General features: G+C 42.2%; 1 long non-coding RNA gene across 6 annotated transcripts in view; it reads right to left on the reverse strand.

Annotated features, from left to right (window-relative positions):
• The window catches only part of LOC143661257 (uncharacterized), a 313,222-nt gene that overhangs the window by 281,693 nt on the left and 13,127 nt on the right, over positions 1 to 18,402 (reverse strand). The window contains exons 2-3 of one of the 6 annotated variants that reach the window (XR_013164468.1): positions 14,809 to 14,916; positions 14,160 to 14,388 (exon numbers count right to left, since the gene is read on the reverse strand). The exons of the other annotated variants lie outside the window; for them this stretch is intronic. This is a non-coding gene — a long non-coding RNA (uncharacterized LOC143661257). Of the gene's footprint in view, positions 1 to 14,159; positions 14,389 to 14,808; positions 14,917 to 18,402 lie in introns of those variants that run through there. 6 annotated transcript variants of the gene reach the window in all.

The following is an 18,402-nucleotide window of genomic DNA, read 5'->3' on the forward strand; positions in this document are numbered from 1 at the left end:
AATAAATTCTGCCTCAAGACTTTACCCTCTACTCCTTCCTGAGTTTCCAGCACGTGGTAGTTTGTAGCTGTTATGTCCCCTAGAAAAGGCCATGTTCTTTTAATCCATTCCTGTCTTGCAGACCTATTGTGGTTGGGATCTTTTGATTAAGTAGTTTCAATTGAGATGTGACCCACCCAATTCAAATGTATCTTAATCATTTCCTGGAGCTATTAATGAGAGGATAAAGGACAAAAACACCCAGAGAGAGCAGAGCAAAACACTCAGAGAGGGAGCTCACAGAGGGAGAAAAGCCCCAGAGATGCTAACAGAGGACCCACAAATGCTCAGAAAAAAAGCCACTGAAATCAGAAGCTGAAAGGGATGGAACTGGAGTGAAGGACAAGCAGATGATTGCCATGTGCCATTCCATTTGACAGAGGTATCTCATTGCCAATGGGCTTTCTTCAGAGTCGAGGCATCCTGTTGATGCCTTCATTGGGACATTTTCATGGTCTAAGAACTCAGAATTGTAGTAAATAAATCCCCATTGTTAAAAGCCAACCCATTTCTGGCATATTGCATTCCAACAGCTTTAGCAAACCAAGACACAGCCTAAGGAATTTGGACTCAAGATTTCACTCTTACCAGAATTTCCAGCCTCTGGATCTCAGACTTGCCAGCTCCCACAATCGCATGAACCAATTACTTATAATAAATCCTTTAAAGAAAAATAAGATTAGATATAGATACACATATACAGATAGATAGATACAGACATAGATAGATTCAGATATAAATACAGATATAGATCCTGTCGCTTCTGTTTCTCTGGAGAACACTGACTGAGACAGTCACCGACTTATTTATCCACTCCTTGACCTTTGCGTCCATGTGCACCTGGGCTGATTTTCACAGATTGTTCAACTCTTCACCAGTTGAGGGACTTTGGATGAGTTCTTGTTGAGCAATAGAAAAATAGAATGTTCTATTATTCCTCTACCTGTATCCTGTGTTTTGCATTTAAGGATAGAAAGATAGGTTGTTGATGGCCATTAGAGAAATGCAAATCAAAACCACAATGAGATATCATCTCACACCCACCAGAATGGCCATTATCAACAAAACAGAAAATGACAAGTGCTGGAGAGGATGCGGAGAAAGAGGCACACTTATCCACTGTTGGTGGGAATGTCAAATGGTGCAACCACTGTGGAAGGCAGTTTGGCGGTTCCTCAAAAAGCTGAATATAGAATTGCCATACGACCCAGCAATACCATTGCTGGGAATCTACTCAAAGGACTTAAGGGCAAAGACACAAACGGACATTTGCACACCAATGTTTATAGCAGCGTTATTTACAATTGCAAAGAGATGGAAACAGCCAAAATCTCCATCAACAGAAGAGTGGCTAAACAAACTGTGGTATATACATACGATGGAATATTATGCAGCTTTAAGACAGGATAAACTTATGAAGCATGTAATAACATGGATGGACCTAGAGAACATTATGCTGAGTGAGTCTAGCCAAAAACTAAAGGACAAATACTGTATGGTCCCACTGATGTGAACGGACATTCGAGAATAAATTTGGAATATGTCATTGGTAACAGAGTCCAGCAGGAGGTAGAAACAGGGTAAGATAATGGGCAATTGGAGCTGAAGGGATACAGACTGTGCAACAGAACTAGATACAAAAACTCAAAAATGGACAGCACAATAATACCTAATTGTAAAGTAATCATGTTAAAACACTGAATGAAGCTGCATCTGAGCTATAGGTTTTTGTTTTGTTTTGTTTTTACTATTATTACTTTTATTTTTTTCTCTATATTAACATTCTATATCTTTTTCGGGTGTGTCGCTAGTTCTTCTAAACCGATGTAAATGTACTAAGAAACGATGATCATGCATCTATGCGATGATGTTAAGAATTACTGATTGCATATGTAGAATGGTATGATTTCTAAATGTTGGGTTAATTTCTTTTTTTCTGTTAATTAAAAAAAAAGAGAAGGGGTAATTAGAGCTGAAGGGATACAGACTGTGCAACAGGACTGGATATAAAAACTCAGAAATGGTCAGCACAATACTACCTAATTGTAATGCAATTATGTTAAAACATTGAATGAAGCTGCATGTGAGGTATAGGTTTTTTTTTCTCTCTATTATCGTTTTAATTCTTATTCTGTTGTCTTTTTATTTCTTTTTCTAAATCGATGCAAATGTACTAAGAAATGATGAATATGCAACTATGTGATGATATTAAGAATGACTGATTGTACATGTAGAATGGAATGATTTCTAAATGTTTTGTTAATTTTTTTTAATTAATAAAAAAAAAAAAAGATAGGTTGTTGAGACCTCCATGTTTTTGCTTGATAGAAAGCCAGGTGAAATCCTTATTTGGAAGCACATACAAAATGTAGTCAAATACCACAAAGTGTCTGCTGTCGAAATCTCTGAGAGGCATTTCCAATAAATAGTAGCCTTTTACCCTTTTCAACACCAGGGTTTTGAGCTACTTGAGAAATAAGATATACAAAGATGTCAGCCAAAATTCAACTTTGATATTCACCGAGGCTAAGTTGGAGGATCCAGTCAACAGAACCTGCAAAGAAACTGCCAGCATCAGGCAGACTTTTCCATGCTGGCATAGGTGGTGCAAGGTCCAGGCAGGCCTCCCTGCACAGGGGAGATACCTAAACAAAATGGAGAAGCAATGGAGGACACTCTTTATGGCAGACTTGTTCTGGGAGGAAGAAGGAGACTGGAAAAAGCTGAGCCTAATTGTTCTTTCCAGATTTTTCAATGAAATGAACACTCCACCTCCCCAGGTTTCAAATGAATGAAGGGGAAGAGAAAGACCCAGAGTTACAGCTATCAAGCTTTCTTTACAAGAAGGAAGGATAGGAATGGCGAGAAATGTCTGCATTGTATCAACTACAAGAGGGGTGTGTATGGTTATTGCCTCTCGAAATAGAATAAGCCTTATTCTGTAGACAATATTCTCTCATTTCATTTTAAATTATGAAAAATACTGTTGTATTTGCTATACAAATGGCAATTTATGAAGGCTTTTTACTCTTATAATCTAATCCAACACACACAGACTAATCTGACACATGTCACAAACGGTAAGCAAGCAAATGATGAGTCTTACATGGCCAAACAAGTGGTTCCTCTCTTCTGTTTTTTAGTCTCCTGTATCTATAATAAGCAGTTTTTGTAAACAATTTTTGGATATTTAATTCAATTTAGCAAACATTAGTTCAACATCTACTAGATGCCAGGCACTGTGTTAGAGACTGAAGATATAAAAATAGATGAGACACAGTCTCCTCTCCCAACAAGAGCTTGGAGTCATATGTGGGACAGATGGGAGAATCAGAAACATGTGATAAGAGCTTTAGCAGGGAAACACAGAGAATGCAATGAAACACAGCTGAGAGAATTGATTATTCTGCCAAGGAGGAATCAAGCAAAGCTATAAGGAGGTGGTGAAAGTGGTTCTCTGCATGAATGGGCACCCATTGCCATGGTTATGAGATTTCCAGTGTTCCTTGTACCTGTTCCTCCCCTCTTCGAGTACAGTCATTTGGGCCAATTCCATGCCCCCTCCCTTTCTCACCCTGCCCTCTCATTCAGGGAGTCCACAAACTCCAAGCTGGATGAAAAGGACACAACAAGAATGGAACTAGATTCTGTGCATTTGAGAATCTTGGGCACAGAAGGGCATGTGACAACAGCACTTACTTTCTGATCACTGACTACATACTTGCACGGTTTTGAGTATCTTAAAAACTTAAACACACAAAACACAAAAAACTTAAACACAGTGTCGTGGCACCTCTGTGAGGTAGATTTCATCCATTAATTCAGCCAGTGTTTACTGAGTATGCACTAGATGCTGGCACTAGATAAAAAGCTGAACAAAAATAGATAAATCCTGCCCTCGCTGACCTTATTCTGTCATGGACTTTATCCAGAGAACGCTGGAGTAATCCATTCACACACACACAAAACCCCTAAGTGGTATAGTTAGACTTGGAGACTTGCTTTTTCTGACTCAAACTGTGTTTGTGTTTTTTCACACATGTGCTTCCTGTAGCAAATGCCTCAGGTCCTGGGAAGGAGAGAGGGAGAGAAGGCACACACACCCTTCCCCAAATATAAGAAACCTTACCCTGGAACAATACTTTGCCCTCTACCAAATATCCCCTTCACCTACATCCTCTCAGCCACAGACAGTGGGAGTTACTGGTTCTCTTTCCCTGAGAACACAGAGGCTCATAGATGCCACGTGGCTTAGGACATGTCAGGAGACAACTCAGGATCTTAGCTTGGGCTCCCCAAAAAAGATGAGGGTTTGGGGAGGAGGTGGTTTATTGTGGGAGCAGGAAATACAAGGAGTAAAGTGGGAAGGGAAAAAATTTAGTAAATGGGGCTGCTATTAAGCTAGCTACTAGAGTGGGCAGATTTGGGAAAACAGCACAGGAAACTCCCCTCATCATTATCGCCCCAAGGAGCAAGGGAACAGGGCACAGAAACTGCAGCTCCCACTAGTCATTGTTTGAGGTCTGCTGGAGCAGGAGTATTGGGTGGTGATGTCCCAGCATTTCCGGCCTGCCATGGGAATGTGCTCGATGACTTTCCCAGTTTTGGAACAAGCTCTTGAGCACAGAGATAGTGGCATAGGAGTCAAGTGGGCTGGAGGGCCAGGGATGGGAAGGTGGGGGGGACCCAGGCAGCGCTCCAACAGTGTTTGCTATACTCAGATCTACCAGGATCCCCTCCTTCTCCCCTCCATCTGGGCAGCCACAAGAGAAGCCAGGTGCTCAGATACATCTGTGCTAAATAACAGGTGCAGACAGAACTGTTGGCTACAATTCCTTATAAAGTTGTTCACTGATAATGCCTTCAAATGGCTGCATTACCCGATGCTCACAACCGGATTATTTCAGTGCATGTTACAAACTCAGGGATAGGTGATTTCAAAAAATTGACCCACATTCCATTGCAAATCTCCATGATGGACAAAGAAAGGAGTAAATCAACCACCAGTAACAATAAAACGTGAAACAGGTGGATACATCTTGACCACGCTATATTAATCCTAGGATTTGCCCAGGATTAGTTCATGCTGGGCACATCCAGTGCAGCCACCTGTTGCTAAAAGTATAGCCTGGTGTGATTTCTAGGAAGTCAAGGTTGCCCTCCATATCCCAGGCAAGTGGTTAGAGACAAGAAGACATAATTTGACTAAAATAGCTGCTATGAATACTACATCTAGTAATTTGTCTAAATCTCCTTTGATCCTGTTTCTCATTTAAAAGATATAACCCCTTTCATAGGAAATCACTTCACCTGATCAAATCATAACTCTTTTAAGTTAGGAGGCAGAAACCCTTAGCACTGGTGTTAATAGCTAGTAAGAATGACAATATCATTCAAACATTTATAGCATGTCAGACACTCTATAAGCCATTTTATATTCAATATCTCATGTAATCCTTATAGCAATGGTATAAGATAGGTCCTAGTATTTTACCATGTTTCAGACGGGGAAACTGAGGCTTAAAGAGGTTGAGTTCCAAGAAACCACCAGCTAGAGAATAAGCTAGAACTTGAAAGCAGGTATATCTGAAGAATGAGTCCATGCTCTTAAATAGAACCCAATGGACTGATCAAGTCTTGATCAGTAACTCTGGTTCATCCTACCCATTCAAGATTTTTAAAGTTTACTCTTCATCTTTCTTGAACATGAGGGCTAATATGTTTTTTCCTCAATTCAATTCCACATGCTTTCACAGAGGTACTGCAATAAAGGCTGTACTAAAGAGAGAAGTATATTGCAATGAATAACAACATTCCTTGTTTCCAGTGATGATGACAGAAGAAAAACAGCTACCTGGAACCTGAGCAGAAGCCCCCCTGCCACCCACTTGCCCCCAGCTTGGAATAAGCTGCAGAAGTTCTGTAGGGCTTGTGAAATTTCACTGGGATGAGCCAGGTGGAGGAGTTGACACTCGAAGCAAACCTGGCAAGGTGAGAAGTCTGCAGGTGAGTATGCAGAAGGAACGAAGGCTTCCAGGTTAAAGGATTGGCTAAGACTAAGTTATCATGGAGGAGAAGCAGATGGTGTGTTTGAAAATGAGTAAGTAGCCCAGTGCTTTATCCTTGCCTCTCCAATGATCATAAGCATCTTGGGGTTCATATCTGTCCTGTGTTCCCAAAAGCCACGCACGGAGGTGAGGAAGTGCTCAAAACCAGCTTGCTGGCTAATTGCCTGAAGAAAAGGCTATAAGACTGACTCAATTTCTCACTCCTGTGCCTGCCTTTGCAGAACTTGAAAGGAACGGAACCCCCTCCAACTGTTGTAAGGAATGCTCTCTTTCTTACGAAGCCAGGCTGGGTGATAGGAAAGGATGGTGATGTTCCATAAGCCCATTCTTCAGCCGAGGAGGGAGTATTTTCAGCCAGGATTGGTATTGCCTTGGGCACTGAGATGTGAACAGCACTGCCTGCTTATTATGGGTTCATATAGGAAGGTATTGTTCACATCCAACCACATACTGGCTTAGAAGGGATAGAATGTTGGAAATTCAGGCTGTCCTCTGAATAATTACAGATGTATGGCTGTAATAATGATTACCAGGCTAGAACCCTGGTTGTCAATAAACAAGGTACAGAATTAATCATTTGTTCAGCTGTTGTGCATACATACCATTCGTGTCCCAAATCCTCTCACCTCCCTTACCTCACAGGTGGCTCTTATTATGCACATTGCCTATCAAGGAATAGGGGCTGAGAGTGGTTATGTAATATATCCCCAAAACTGATCACTGAGAGGTTAAGAATTAACAAATGACTTATGACTACTGAATCATTATATAGACGCCTTTTTGCTTTCCAGTATATTGTAGAATAGTCAAAAAGAAAATACTTGGATCTACTGAAACTCACTGAACTGATGCCTTGATCTTTTATAATGAGCCTTGTGAGAGCTCATAACTAGCCTCACTTGTACCCCCTTATCCTGTTTTACAAGATTGGAGTCTTATTTTACAACCCCTTAATGTTTATTAATGAAGGAACTTGAGTTAGTCCAGAACTAACCCACCCAAATTCCTAAGCTATCTTACTAGATGAAGCTAGATCTAACCAAAATTAACCCACCTGACATGCACAGAAGCTTAAAACTTAACCTATAAGTGCCCTATGCCTCATTATAATACTAAAAATCATGACCATCATCATATGTAATCTTACAGATGTCATTGACTAGGCATGTAATCAATCTGCATATGCTCAGTAATTAGATCATCTCTAACTTCATCATCTCAAGCCATTATACTCATTATCATAAACCTGCCTAGCTTTAGATGCTATAAAACTATCACAGTTACTTCCATTCAGGGGGACAGATTTTAGGCCCAGAGACTATCTACTGTCCTTGCTTCATGTAACAATAAACTCTTTCTCCCTTTGAAATCCTGGTGTCATAGATTGGTGTTAGGTGCATCAGGCAGAAAGCCCCACGTTTGATCAGTAACAAAACCATACACTCTGATAACTTCCTGAATATCTCCAACTCCAAGTTCTGCACCAAAGCAGCTTATTCTGATATGATCATTGAGAACTGAGGAGGTAAATCAAGCTATGAGAATCAGCGAGCACACAAAAGAAAACATAACTTCAGTGCACAAAATCAAACTCCCAAGAATTTTTGTTTGTTTGTTTTGTTTTGTTTTGCTTTGGCAGGGTGCATGATCCAGGAATCAAACCTGTGTCTCATGCATGGAAGGCGAGCATTCTACCACTAAATCAACTGTATGCCTCTCCCAAGAGTTTAGTATATACTAAAATAAAATGCAAAACAAACCATTGCTCAGTCTTCAGAAAAGTCCCAGATGGGGTTTGACACTACCCCCATAGGATACTCTGAGAGAGTCATCTTATCACGTGTAGCACAGTAGTTTTCAATCCTACCTGTCCCTTAAAGTCACCTGGGGAACTTTAAAAGTTACACTGCCTGGGCTCCACCCACAGAGAATCTTATTTAAATGGCTTGGGGTGTGATTAGATTTAAGCCTCCTGGTGATTCTATTATGCAGTCAAGGTTGAAAGCCACTGTCCACGGTTTTGCAGGGAGGTGCTTTGGGGTTCCACAGAGGAAGGAGAGATTTGAACAGGACCACCTTGAACTTGAGCATCCCACTTTTATTTGCTTATATATAGGTCTCTGGCTCAGATTTTCAGAAAAAAAGGACTTTGTTGCTAAAGAAGTAAACGAGTTTGAAAACTGCTTTCTTCTAGTTCTCACTTAGATGTTGCATCAAGAAAACTCTCAGCATCACTTTTGATCTTTCCCACTGACACCTTCATTACTGGAGTTTCTATATGTTATTGCTGGGGGAAAAAAAACTGCTCGAATTATAAGAAAAACACCATAATTTAACCAACAAGCATCAAAGCATGCCATAAGACCAGTGTTTATGATAGCTTTCACATTCATTTGGTGCCTGTTTATTGAGCATGTATTATGTTCTAGATGCTGAGGATATGACCTGGAATAAGATAGACAAGTCTGACTCTTAGGAAAAGAATGTTCTAATAGCGGGAGATGAGCAAGAGACGAGCACATACACGAGAAAAGGTTAGCACAAACACAACTTTGGGTCTGGGGTCCTTTCTGCTAAAGTCATGTAGATGAGGGCTCGCTGGCTGTTATTTCGGCTTTGTCCTCCCAGACTTTGAGCAGTCACTTCCCTTCTAGTGGGGTCTTGGAGACCTCGGTGACCCAGTTAAAGGAGATCAGCTGGTATGTTCTGCTGCTGCAGTGGCCCTCTGTCCTGGGATCTGATGGAATCTGCTGGAACCAGCCTATCTTTGAACATTGCCTAGGCATTGGTTTTTGGAAATCAAAAAGAGGGGTCCTTTGCTAATGGGGTGTCTGTTTCTAAAACATCTTCACAAACACCCCTGAAGTCCACCCAGCTTCTATACAGCTTTGTAGTGTCCAGAGGCCTATTTTATAAGTGCTCAGTTCAGTAGGTCTTGTTTCTTTGATTCTGCACCATCTGATATCCAACCCATTGGTTGGGGATGGAATTCCCAACCCTCATTTACATGGTTGTTTGAATAAGCCCTCACAATTAGAGTTTAATTGGTATACTGATATTTCCCACCATCAATTTCAAAGCTAGACATAGGTGCTAATCTAGAGATTACCATAGGAAATCTGACTAATGAATGGATAAGAAAAATGCCTAATGAGCATATCAGCAGTTGGCATGTAAATGAGAATGTCAAGGTAGTTCAAATTCCATGGAAACCATTTCTCCTAAACATTGTCTAGTCCCTAATATCTTTCGTAGCCTCAGCAAAAGGGCTCCCATTGCCTATGGATATAATCACAAATCTCAAACAAATAAAGTGAAAATTAATGAGATTTTTTTTTGTTTAAATGACGTATGAAAGCTTCAAACCACTCTTTCCTATTCAAATCATTTCCATTAGGGATTTCAGGCTCATAACTTTCATTTCACCGGATTCATCTCTCAGAATCAAAGTGTTATTTATAAAACAGCAGTTCTTTTTTTTCCTCTTATTGAAAAACTTGTACACATTTCGAGGTGAAAAAAAATTTAAAGACGTAAAGAAACAAGTGAAAATAACCCAGAATTCCCTAGCTAGAAATATAAATATTAACAATTTGGAGTCTTTTCTTCCACTCTTGCATATTACATAAGATTTTTAGGTGAATTACTAAGAACCTGAGTTCTCTAAGGAGGATGCATTCCTGCAGGACGAGGCAGACTTCCATAATTAGTGGGCAAAGGCAGAAGACACTCTCCCAATACTGAATTGGCAAGATCAGAAATGAATGTTGCCATAAAAATGCTTTCATTAATGCTTAAAGCTGAGACTTTATTTATAAGGAGATTCTAAATTCCAGACCTGTCTCACCCACTTGCCCTTCATAGAAGTAGCCTGTTTGTCATATAAATGAAGAAAGAAATTTAAAGTTCCACAAAGACTTCTTCCCCCACAGCTGAAAGGGAGAAAAGGGATATCAGCAAGACAGGGGTAGAACTGGGGTGAACCCTGAAACCATTTCTTTTCTTTGGGGCTACCCAGCCTGAAGTGAGAAAGGGGGACTTTTCCAGCTCAGGTCAGGACAGCGTCTGCACCGTGTGACCTGAACCTCAGACCCAAAGCCACAGCATTATCCTCAAAACTGGTGGGTCCCAAACTTGAACATGGGTCAACATTACCTGGAAGGCTTTTTAAACACAGATTACCGAGTCCCACCCAGGAGTTCCTGTTCAGTAGGTCGGGGTATAGCCTGAGTATCTGCATTTCTAACAACTTTCCAGGTGCCACCAACACTGTGGATGTCGGGGGCACATTTTGAGAAGCTCACACAGTTCAGCCGAGTTTCAAAACTCAGGCCGTAGAGTCAGGTGGACCGGGGTTTATTTTCAGCAACTCCACTTAATCAAGAAACTTAATTGATCTGAGCCTCACCAGTAAGAGTAGGAATAACCATAAGGTTGTTTCAAGAAATGGATGGCACCGTGCTTGGTAAGCTGTTAGAGCATTGCCCAGCTCTCAGGAACCTTTCAATGCATGATCGCTGTTCTTCCTAATCAAGTCCCACCTCAACACTTGCCTGAAATCTTTCTGTTCCTCCCAGTCCTGCGCTCTCAGTCCTCTAAAAGTGTGGCTTGCTTGCTTTCCTCCCCAACTGGACTCTGTGTAAGAAAACCCAACCTCGCGCCCCCGTGAGGCCTCCAGCAGCACCAGCACGCAGCTTTCAACAAGGCTAGTCCTTGGCTGCCATCTCGTGGCCTCTCCTCACCTAGCAGCTCATCCAGGTGGCATTCCTAGCACCGCGTCCAGGAAGGAAGCATGGGCAAAGGAGCCAGTGCTGTGCCATGGGCCACGATCCTAGGGGACAATGCAAACCCTGAGGGCCACAAAACCACAGAAAGGAGCCGGGGTCAGGCCAGGAGAACAGGACCCTCGGTCAGGAGTCTGGGGACTCGCCCGGTCTGGCCAGTGCCCTTCTGAGCAGGACCCCAGGACATCTGCAAATAGGCATTTCTGAGACATCCTGGGAACTCAGGGCTTACCCCTTGAGATTCCCAGAGCCATGGCAGGGCAAAGGCACTTGTGGGACCCCCACTGTCCCATGCTGGCATCTTGGGTCCCATATCCAATGGACTGCTCATCATACTAGATGGCTGGAACCAGGTATTTGGGGTGGAAATTCAGTACTTTCATCTGGAAAGGAGGACACCAGAGCACATGGGGAAGGAAATGAATGTCCAAGGTGGTCCTGCCATTTTGCTTTTCTTCCCCCAACCACCTCCCTTCCCCAGTGGACAGGGGAAGGTTTCCTAAGGTTACAGAGGTGTCACAAGTCAATCGAGGGTGCTGACATAAAGGATTTTTTTTTCAATTGTTACTATTCCCCGCTGGAGAGTCGACCTCTGAATGACAGAACAGAACTCATAACTTTAAGAACACTTGCCGTTATTAAAACTCATTCCAGTTTTAAACTGGAGGGGTGGATGTGGTGTATTTCAGTTGGGGTGAAGGGAGGGGAGCTCCAGCATAAGCCGTGATGCTGAGGGAGAGGGGGTGCCATCAGGTAGCAGTGGACACTCAGAGAAGAGCATGGGTCCTGGGCATAGGATGAGAAGAAGCTTTATAGATTAGCTACCAACCGACGGAAGTCAAACTCATTTATTTCAAAATTGTTTCCCTCTCTCTACAGATAAAATATGCCCAGATGTACTATGGGAAAATCCCTTTTCAATGCCAAAACTTTCTGAGGTAAAAAAAAAAATGATAATAATAAACCCCAAACCCTCCTGAACTAGTTTTAACCACTTTTGTGTTGTTCTAACTTGTCTTAGCAGAAAAGAATCTACCCTTTGTGAATTTGGGGGCTCAAAGCCAGCTTTGTTTCCATGTGAGGTATTGATCTGGATTCTCGGGAGGGTCTCTGGACATCTCTCCACACCTTCCTTAACCTGACAAAGCCAGCGTGCCTGGCAGGCCCTTCATTCCCTGACAAGGAGAGGGGGTGCAAAGAAACACAGCATGGACTATGGAGCTGCAGGTCAGGTCCCTGGGGGCAGTGTGAGCTACGGCAGACATCTTGCGGTCCCTAGCTGGGAGAAAGGACTAGGGACTCTCTGACAGAAGGGGATGTGGCAATTTACATGTTCCCTACTTTCTGACACTGAGTGCTGGGCTTGGCCCTGCCCAGCCCCTGGCCCCTTACCTTACCACTTCCCCTATCCTGGCCGATTCCACATCTGTAAAACCAGGGGCTGAATGAAAAATTTATGAAGTCCTTGTCTTGGTTTGCCAGGGCTGCCAGGACAGAGTACCACAGGCCAATTGGCTTACATAACCGAAATCCACTGTCTCACAGTTCTGGAGGCTGGAGGTCTGAAATGGAGGTGTGGGCAGAGCCAGGCTTCCTCTCAATGGGGAGAATCCATCCACCCCTCCCTCCTGGCTCCTGGTGGATGGAGGCAATCCATAGCACTCTTTGGCTGGAGGCAGCATAACCCAATCTCTGCCTCCATCACATGACCTGCTTGCTCCCTATTTCTGTCCCTCTTTATAAGGCCACCAAGCACATTGGATAATGGCCCACCCTATTCCACTTGGGTGTCATCTTAACCAATAACATCTTCAAAGATCCAATTCACAAAGAAATGCACATGACTGGGGGTTAGGACCTAAGCGTGTCTTTTTGAGGGATATGATTCAATCCATAACAGTACTCATCAGCTGTCTTTTTCTTTTCATGTTCTATGATCGGTTGGATCTGCAGACTCTCTGATGTCTGCCATTAACACAGTTTTAGGTCTTCAGACATTAAATCATTGAATGAGAAGAGAGAAGAGAGAGACTTACTGGTGGGTCTCAACAAAAATACCTCATATGCTTGATGAATATTTATCAGTCAAAAAGGTACAAACATTCCATTTATATGTCTAGATTTTCAGTTTGTTACCTGAAAACTCAAAACCACCCTTTTTGGGTTGGATTCGAGCACAGACGAAATGTGTCCTCCCTGGGTGTTTGGTCTGGCTTTGGGGGATAGCACAGTGATGAGTTATGTGACAAATTAGAGGAAAATGTACTTTGTATCAGAAGCACATTTGTAGGGACATCTCAGGGACAACAAACAACAGAAGAAAGAAGCCGAAGCAAAGAGAATTCAGTCATCAGCTGTTTCCCCTCACTTCACCTAAAATAACAGCTGTCTGGGCCCTGCATGGGGAGGACATTTGCTGGACTCAAGATCTGACCCATTCTCCCTCAGATTACACATGGGGATGGAGCAGGGTGGGGGAAGTAGAACCCCATTTACCCTGGGGCCTCAACTCAGTGGGGATGGGAAGAACAAATAGTGGGGTTAGGGACCCTGAAGAGGACAAAACTAGGAAGTGCTGATGAGTGACCTGTGCTTGGAGACAGCTGGAGCAAAGCATTTAGCCTCAGTTTTCTCACCTTATAATGGGGACAAAAATACCACTCTTCTCCCACCCCCAGTGCCGCCCAGCCAGTGCCTGGCACAGAGAAATAATTTAATCAACATTTACTGAATAAACTTCAGATTTTCCCACAGCCAGCTCTGAATCTACAGGTAAAATCTCTAAAGCCTAAAGAGGAATCCAGAAAGCATCCTTCAGGACGTTGTGATGGTCTTGCCTGGTCTCATTCTTCCCTGTTGGGTGGATCTGGGACCTCCCAGCAGAATCCTGGGTTTTCCCAAAACAAAAGAAGGAGGAATCAACCAGCCAGCAACAGGGAGGGAACATGCGGCTCAACTGAGAGGAAGCCTCCCCTCCCATCCATGACCCCACAGTACCCATATGTTACGATTTTTCAGTAGAAGTTTCCCATGTACTATAAACGTGCCCTACCAAAGAATGCTCAACAATGATGGATGTGTAATCCTAAATGCCAGCTTTTACCTGAGAGGGAAAAATGAGAAAGAAATCCCAGCTGCCCTCCTTCCCAGCGTCTCAAGAATCAGCAACTCTTGCCTCTTCTCATTTGATTATAATTGATTTTAAGTCACCATTTAGCAGGAAAAACAGAAGATCACAAATAAACATTGACGTATCCTTAGCCCTTCATCTATAACTGGAAATGAATTTTATTTCACTCGTCCATGCTGCAGCAGGGAGGGAGAAGTGAAGTCTCCACTTCGGGGGGAGTATAAGAAAGTCAGGATGATTCTCCCTACTTCCCTGCAGTGGAACAGCCAAGCAGGATGTGGGGCTCGATTCAATATGATTACAGGAGGAGATGGCCTCTGGCTCTCTGTGGGACGCATTATTAAGCCTCTGACCTTCCTTCGTCATGCTATGGTTACAAGGAAGAGAAAAGTAAGATTTCAGTTCATTTCAACTTGCCTGCTTTCCTAGTCACTAAAGCTGTACAGGATTCTTCTATGCCCTTCGCCCTTTGAAGCCTTCTCTGACCCTGCAGTTCTGCTGTATTCCCAAACCTAACATGAAGCACTGCCTGTAATATGATAATTTCAGAGATGCTATCTTCACAATTTCGAGGCATGGTTAAAATCATTCCATTCCCCCTTAAAGGCAATTTTCTGAACCCACACCCCAAACATTTCTCGTAATGGGTCATCATCTTTCTGGGCTACAGCTCTCACATCCAACTGCCAGAAACCCCAGATATCAAACATCTAGGGATGGTCTCATCACCTTAGAGCCCACAAAATTAATCAAAATACCCAATCCACAAAAAGTCAAGGAAACCTACCTAACTCCATCTAACTTGTTCCTGCTGCTCCAGCTTGCTGTTGTCCTTTACGCTTCCTGGAGTGCAATGCCTGTGTGGCCCCAAGCAGGAACCTTGTTTCATCCAGGGCTTAAGTAACAGAATTCTTCTTTTCATAAATCCCAGTGTCTTTGTGTTGTGTCCCACTATCCTAAGTATATATAAACATATCTAATATCCTATCATTATAAAACATTGCCTCATAGAAATATAATGCTAGCTATCCATGTAATTTTAAATTTTGTGCATTTAGAAAAGTAAAAAGAATCTTGTAAACTTAACTTTAAGAATATATTTTATTTAACAAAATATATCCAAAATATTATCAGTTAAGCATGTAATCAATATTTCTTAAATATTAATGATCTTTTATAGTATTTTTTTCATGCTGTTTTAGTTACCTAGGCTGCTCAAGCAAACACCATGAAACGTGTTGGCTTAAGCAATGGAAATGTATCAACTCACAGGTTTGAGGCTAAAGAAAAGTTCAAATCAAAGCAATGCTTTCTCCTCAAAGACCAGCATTCTGAGGTTGGCTATCAGTGATCCCTGGATCCTCTGTCACTTGGTGTGCCGGTTTGAATCTGCTGGGTATCTCAGAAAAGCCATGTTCCTTAATCTTCATTCAATATTGCTGGATAGGATCTTTGTTTCCATGGAGATATGTCCCACTCAGTTGTGAGTGGTAATTTTGATAAGACAGATTCTATGGAAATGTATCTCTACCCATTCAAGGTGGGGTTGCTTACTGGAGTCCTTTAAAAGGAAACTGTTTTGGAAAAAGCTTGAGTACCAACAGAACCAATATAGCCAGAGCCCTTTGGAGATGCAGATGGAAAACACCCCTGAAGAAGTCTTATGAAATGAGGAAAGAAAGCAAGATGGCATCACTTTGTACCCTCCCAGCTGAGAGAGAAACCCTGAACATCATTAGCTCTTTCTTTGGTCTTAAGATATCTTTCTCTGGATGCCTTAATTTGGACATTTTCACAGTCTCAGAACTCAAATTGCAACTTTATAAATTCTCTTTTTAAAAGCAATTCTGCTTCTGGAATATTGCATTTCAGGAGCTTACAAACTGAAACAGATTTTGGTAACAGAGAAGATGGGTGCTGCTGCAGTTTGCAAATATCAAACATGTTGGAGTGGCTTTGTAAATGAATAAGGGAAAGATTCTGGAAGAATTGTGATATACTTGATAGAGAAGGCCTAGAATGCTTTGAAAAGGCTGTCAGTAGAAATGTGGACTCTAAGGATACTTTTGATTAGGCCCTAGACAAATGATGCGTGTGTTATTGCAAACTGGAAGGAAGGTGATCCTTGCTTTAAAGTGGCAGAAAATGTAGCAAAATTGACTCCTCATTTTGGATGGAGAGCAGATTTTTAAAGCCATGAACTTGGATATTCAGCAGAAGAAATTTCCAAATTAAATGTGGAAAATGCAGCCTGGTTTCTCCTTGCAGTCAATAGCGAAATGCAACAGGAAAGAGATGAGCTGAGAACTGAACTCATGAGTACAAGGAAACCAGAAATCAATAGTTTGGAAAATTCTGGGCTTCCAGAAAGTAAGAACCCAGAGAACAGTGCACCTTGTGAAGATTTAGCCAAACATGAAATCAATCAGCCATTTCAGAAAAAGTCGGAATTGGAGATGGAGTTACCCAGAAAGTATCTGTGGGAAGTCCTTTGTCTGATGTCCATGATCCCAGTGTACTGCATAGAAAACCAACAAGAGTATGGTCGGATCTGTATAAATGGAACCACTGTCATTCTGAACTAAAAGGGAAAGAAAAATAAAACTGTCAAATTGAAGGAAAAATAACTTTGGAGGCAAAACCATGGGAGCTAAGGTCTGAAGTCAAGAAACTCCAGGCCAGGAGAGTGGACCCACCTATGCACTTGGAGAGGGCAAGTTTGCCCTGAAGGCAAAGGGTGGGCCTTCCATCTGGATGTTCTGGAAGAGTTGTGCCCCAGGCCTTGGAGAGGGTGGAGCACATTCCTTGGGGATTGGTGGCAGCTTTGCTGCTACCACATTGTTCTGGAGGGGTTGAACATGTGCCCTTGAGATAGCAGAGAGCCTGGATACAGCCTTGATATTTGGAGAGGTTGGTCTCCCCAATGTTCTTCAAGATTGCAATTCTCACTCCAGCATTTGGAGATAGCTGGACCACTGCATAAGTCCTTGGAAAGGGTGGGACTACCACTTTCTAAAGCCTCAAGGATAAATGACTCTCAGTCTTTAAAATAATGGAGTTTGCCCTGCAGATTTTCAGAACTGTTTGGGTCCAGTGACCCCAGTGTTCCTTCCAATTTCTCCCTATGGAAATGGGAATATGTATCTTATGACTGTCCCTCTTTGTATGTTAGCAGCAGACAACTTGTTCTGAGTTTTACAGGTCTAGAGCCAGAAGAGAATTTCACCTTACAATAGACCATGCCTGTGGTTCACTTTGTTGAGATTTTGTACTGTTTCTGACTTTGCATTGTATTTGTATTTTTACTGAAATGGTTTACGGCTTTATTATATTGTGATGGAATGAATGTATTTTGCATTTGGAAAGAGCATGTCTTTCTGGGGTCCAGAGGGTGGAATGTGCTGATTTGAATCATTGGGTACCCCAGAAAAGTCATATTCTCTAATCCTCATTCAATATTGTTGGGTGGGATCTCTGTGTTTCCATAGAGATGTGACCCACTTAATTGTGGGTCATCAAACTTTTGATTAGATGGTTTCCATGGAAATGTGTCTCCACCCATTCAAAGTAGAGTTGCTTACTGGAATTCTTTAAAAGGGAACCATTTTGATAAAAACTAGAGTGTCAACAGAATCCACACAGAGAATTTTGGAGAGAAGAAGGAAAACACCCCTGGGGAAGTCTTATGAAATGAGGTGAGAAAGCCAGCAGACATCACCATGTGCCCTCCCAGCTGAGAGAGAAACCCCGAATATCATCAGCCCTTGCTTTGGAGTTAAGGTATTTTTCTCTGGATGCCTTAATCTGGATATTTTCACAGCCTTAAAATTGCAAACTTGCAAATTAATAAATTTCCTTTTTAAAAGCCATTCCATTTCTGGCATATTGCATTCCAGCTGCTTACAAACTAAAACACTTGGCAAGACACGTGGTGGCATCTCCTGGTCTCTCCCTTTTCTTCTAGTTTCCATCAATGTCTAGCCTCTTGCTTTCTGTGGCTTACTCTCTCTCCCATGTCTGAATTCATTCCATCGATAAAGGACTCCAGTAATAGGATTAAGACCCATCCCGAATGAGGTGGGTCACACCATAACCGAAGTAACCTAATGAAAAGGTCCTATTTATAATCTGTTGACACCCACAGGACTGGATTAAATTTAAGAATGTGTTTTTCTGGGATACATACAACTTCAAACCACCACACATACTAAGGCTTCAAAACACAGGGTGTGTTTTACACTTAGAGCACATCTCAATTCAGACTAATCCTACTTTGTGCTTAGTAGCCACATGTGGCTGTCTGCAGAATTAGACAGCATGACTGTAATAAAGCACACAGCACATCATGGGGTGGTTGTGTGTTTACACTTTCATTTGCCCT

This window comes from Tamandua tetradactyla, chromosome 17, assembly GCF_023851605.1.
Source record: "Tamandua tetradactyla isolate mTamTet1 chromosome 17, mTamTet1.pri, whole genome shotgun sequence".
NCBI classification, from domain to species: Eukaryota; Metazoa; Chordata; class Mammalia; order Pilosa; family Myrmecophagidae; genus Tamandua; species Tamandua tetradactyla.